The sequence below is a fragment of the Labeo rohita genome, chromosome 17, assembly GCF_022985175.1.
Source record: "Labeo rohita strain BAU-BD-2019 chromosome 17, IGBB_LRoh.1.0, whole genome shotgun sequence".
NCBI lineage: Eukaryota > Metazoa > Chordata > Actinopteri > Cypriniformes > Cyprinidae > Labeo > Labeo rohita.
The window spans coordinates 13911903-13916582 of NC_066885.1; positions in this window are offsets into that span (position 1 = coordinate 13911903).

Genomic DNA, 4680 nt, shown 5'->3' on the forward strand with positions numbered 1-4680 from the left:
AACCAGTGCCTGCGCAAAATTACAGGAGGAATCGTTGATCTTTGAAAAACTACGATAAATAAAAATTATTTTTGATAGCGAATAGCTTTGTCTGATTTTATAGGGCATTTTTAAACACAATAACGACTATATAGGTAATCTGTTGTTTAATTTATTGTTGCAAGGAATTTTATTAAACAAATAATATATGTGCACTTTTATATGTGATCCTGGACCACAAAACCAGTCTTAAGGGTCTATTTTTAAAAACTGATAAATTTCAATAATCTGAAAGCTAAATAAATAAGCTTTCAATTGATGTGTGGTTTGTTAGGATACGACAATATTTGTGAGATACAACAATTTTAAAATCTGGAATCTGAGGGTGCAAAAAAATCAAAATATTGAGAAAATCACCTTTAAATTTGTTCAAATGAAGTTCTTAGCAATGCATATTACTAATCAAAAAATAAGTTTTGATATATTTACAGTAGGAAATGTACAAAATATCTTAATGGAACATGATCTTTACTTAATATCCCAATGATTTTTGGCATTAAATAAAATCCATACAATGTATTGTTGGCTATTTCTACATATATATTCATGCTACTTATTAAACTCAGTCAGTAAGATAACCACAGTTTAGTAATAGCCTATACTATAACATATGATATTTTGTAGAATAACACATACTAGCATTGCTTTTAGACATGTAGTCCTATAAAGAAAAAAAACTGTTTATGAAACATTAAAGTTTGAGTTTTTGGGTGAAGTATTTCTTTAAATCTGTTTTTAGCTATTTTGTCATTCCTATGTTATAAGTAGATCCGCCTGGGCGTAATTTTGGATGTTTAAGCCCACTCATGCAATTGCCCTATCAAAAGATAAAAATGTAACTTTTGCATTGAAATGCTGAGGCCTATAATCTGGAGCTCTCTCAGGGGCACACATTGATGTCTGTGCTGTCTTCTGGGACATTACACCCATCTGCGCTCTGTCAGTGATACAGCACTAGAGTGGAGGAATGACACCTGCATGCTCAGTAGAGCCTGGCCTCATATCCTTTAATCAGCAGCTCCATTAACAGCTGTAGTCAGACTGTGTCCTGTTCACGCTGCGTCAGAATTGCAGGGGAACCTGCCACAAAGAGGTGACTAGAAAACTAGAAAAGTGGTCATAAAGATGAAAAGAGAGAGTGGATTTTAAGAGAAATTAGAGGGGTAAGAGGCTGTGTCACATTCCACTCCCTAGTTCCCTATGATTTAACACAGTATATTATAAACATATATTTGATCACTAAGAAGGGCCTTTTAAAAATTGGGACATTTGTGACGTGGTTACCTGTAGCATGATTATGAGGTTGCACATTAAAATGGCATTCAGACATTACACAAATACAGATACATTACTAAAGCAAGCCTTAAAACATTACAAATATTAGTACTATGGTACAAAAGCGAAATAAAAACAGGGTCTTTTTAATCTTCTATCATCTCTCATTAAGGGTTAAGAAAACGTACTTGAAATGAAATAAATGTTAACTGAAATAAAACTGAAAATAAACCAAAATTAATAAAATTTTTATAAAATAAAAACTAATAAAAATGACGGAAACAACTAAATAACTGCAATTTTAACTAATATTTATTTGGAAAAAAAAAACAGAAAATATAAAACTATAAAATCTAACTTCTATCATTTATCATTCAGGGCAATTATTGTTAAATAAAACAATTTTAAAAAATGTTCACGTACTCGATATAAAATGAATGTTAACTAAAATAAAGTTAAGTGACATATAAAACAAAAATTACACTTATTTTAAGTATAGTTGGCAAGGCAACATTTCTCTTTTTCATTTAGTTTAACCTGAAAAATATTGGAAACAACAAAATTACTAACATTTTAACTAAAATTAAAGACAATATATATATATATATATATATATATATATATATATAAAAATCTAACTTCTACCATTTCTCATTCAGGTAATTGTTAAATAAAAGCATTAAAAACTTTCACATATTCAAAATAAAATAAATGGTAACTGAAATAAAATTAAGTTAAATAGTTGGCAAGCCAACATTTCTCATTTAGCTTAACTTTAAGTATTCAAATAAATGTAAATAAACAAATGAATTAATATTTAATAAATTAATTAAATAAAAATTAATAAAAATGATGGAAGCAACAAAATTACTAAATTTTTAACTAAAATTAAACAGAAAGGAGAAAATATAAAAATAACTTTTATCTTTTCTTATTCTGAGTTATTATTAAATAAAACCCATACAAAACATTTGTGTATTTGAAATAAAATAAATGTTAACTGAAATAAAATTATTGAAATAAAATAAATGTTAACTGAAATAAAATTAAGTAAAATACATTTGAAACTTATTTTAAGTAGTTGGCAAGGCAGCATATCTCATTTTCATTTTGTTTAACTTAAAGTATTAGAATATCTGAAAATAAACCAAAACTAATAAATACAAATTAATATTTAATAAACTAAAAACTAATAAAATGATGGAAATACAACATTTTGAACTTGAACTAAAATTAAAGAGAAAATAGAAAATAAAAAAATAATAAAATCTAATTCAATATATTAACAAATTATTATAATATATCAGTGTACAGTATTAAAAATAACACAGCTCTAATTCTTGGTACCTGTATCATTACACTTGTGCTTTACCTCAGGCAACTTTTTTTAGACAGATATGGCTGACTCCCTAGGTAGTGCACTTGCTACTGGACTAGGGAGCTGCCTAAGACAAACACAGAGAGAGCGAGAAGAGCAAGGGGGCAAGAAGAAGTACAGAGGGTGAAGAAGCACTCAGTCATTTCAGCAGGAGAGAAGGGTGGCGCAAGATAACAGCCAGAAAAAGGCATGAATGACAAGACAGAAGGGAAGGAGGAGAGAACCCATACATAACATGAAGAGTTGCTTCAGTGGAAGTGACAGTGTGAACCAGGCTGTCAGAGAAAGGCAGCTGATGGGAAAAAGCAGTAGAAAGAAAGGTAGAGGACGAGGGCTTGCAGAACTGTCGGGCTGATAAATGCTGTCTAAAATCTTAGCGCGGTGTTCCTGCGTGCATCCAAACACAAGCTTTTCCAATTTCCTGTGTGACAGCCCAAGCTGTCGTCAGTGCGACAGGAAACAGATTAAGGAGCCTCTGGAAGGGCTCTGTCAGCATGCTGTGGATGTTTATTAATCATTATATCTGCAGAAGCTGAATAATCTTGATAGATTATATGGGAGGCAGGAGAGGTGATTGGTTTGGGTAGAGGCGAGCAGCCAATAATAAGCCAACCTGTGGCTTTGATTGCTTTCATCTCTCTGATTCAACAGACCAGCTCTCAAAACTTTTGTTTTATATAAGTGTTAAAGGGGTCATCAGATGCCCATTTTCCACAAGTTGATATGATTCTTTAGGGTTTTAATGAAAAGTCTAAAATATACTTTGGTTAAAATTTCTCAGTGGTTGTGTAAAACAACACCCTTTTTACCTTGTCAAAACGAGCTCTGCAAAAATCATTCCATTCTGAGGGATTGTTCCTTTAAATGCAAATGAGCTCTGCTCACCCCGCCCCTCTCTTCTCTCTGTGGACACACCCATTTAAATTTTTGAATGAGTTTTGGTACTGGCTCTCACAATCGTTTATCTGTAACACAAGCCTTTAGAAACTTTAGCACATTTGAGGTGAAGGTCAAGTAAACACAAGCACAGTTTCTTCATTCAGGAATACATGGTTTCTAAAAGAAAACAAGAAATGTAGAATGTAGAGAAATTAGGTTTTTGCTAGAAGTCTAGTCGTTAAGTTTTGTTAAAATGCAAATTATGAGATAAATTTGATAAATATGTTTAATAAAAAAAGAGGAGATCCTTGTTAACTGCATATTGTTCTGACTAATGATTGGAGAGCTTGTGTAACAATTAATAACACACAACTAATTATGTAACAGTAAATAAACCAACTGTAAATGGCTGTTAGCGGAGGCTGTTTCATAAGCGCCACCTGCTGTCAGAGAGGGAATTTGCGTTCTCATGCAGCACGCCTGCTGTTTTTTTTGTTTTGTGCAGGAATGTTTAATGTATAAAAAGGCACAGTCAGGAAAAAAGCTATGATAAACTTGCAGATGTATGTGTGCTATCTGGGTGTCTTTGTCTGTTTGAAAATAACAGTGAAAGAAGTCTTAATCTTTGACACGGGGCGAGTTGCGCTCAGGAGCTCTGCGCATAAAGTTTTAGTGTTGCCAGACCTTCACAGAAAAAAACACAATAACAACGGACAAGCACAAAAAACACTAAAACACCCAAATGCTTTATGTTTTATAACATCAAAAGAATCATATATCTCATATCTGCAACAGACCATTTTATTAACTCCATAAAGTGCCTAGCTTTATGAACTAAAACTAAAAAATGAGGACATGGCAACACTGCAAGACAGCGCTCTCTAAAGCAGCCTACAGAGCATAAACAAAACACAGCTATCAGCGGTAATTTAGTTAAAATGGGCGGACAAAAAGAGTCTTTAGCCAAAAAATGGCAGATATCAAACGACTAAATACTTATTGAATTTATAGTGACTGCTGTTCCATACACACGCACTTGGTTTTCAAAAAATAGAGGCCCGTGAATGTCTTTGTTCTGGATTTCTTACTATTTTATATGCTGTATTGCA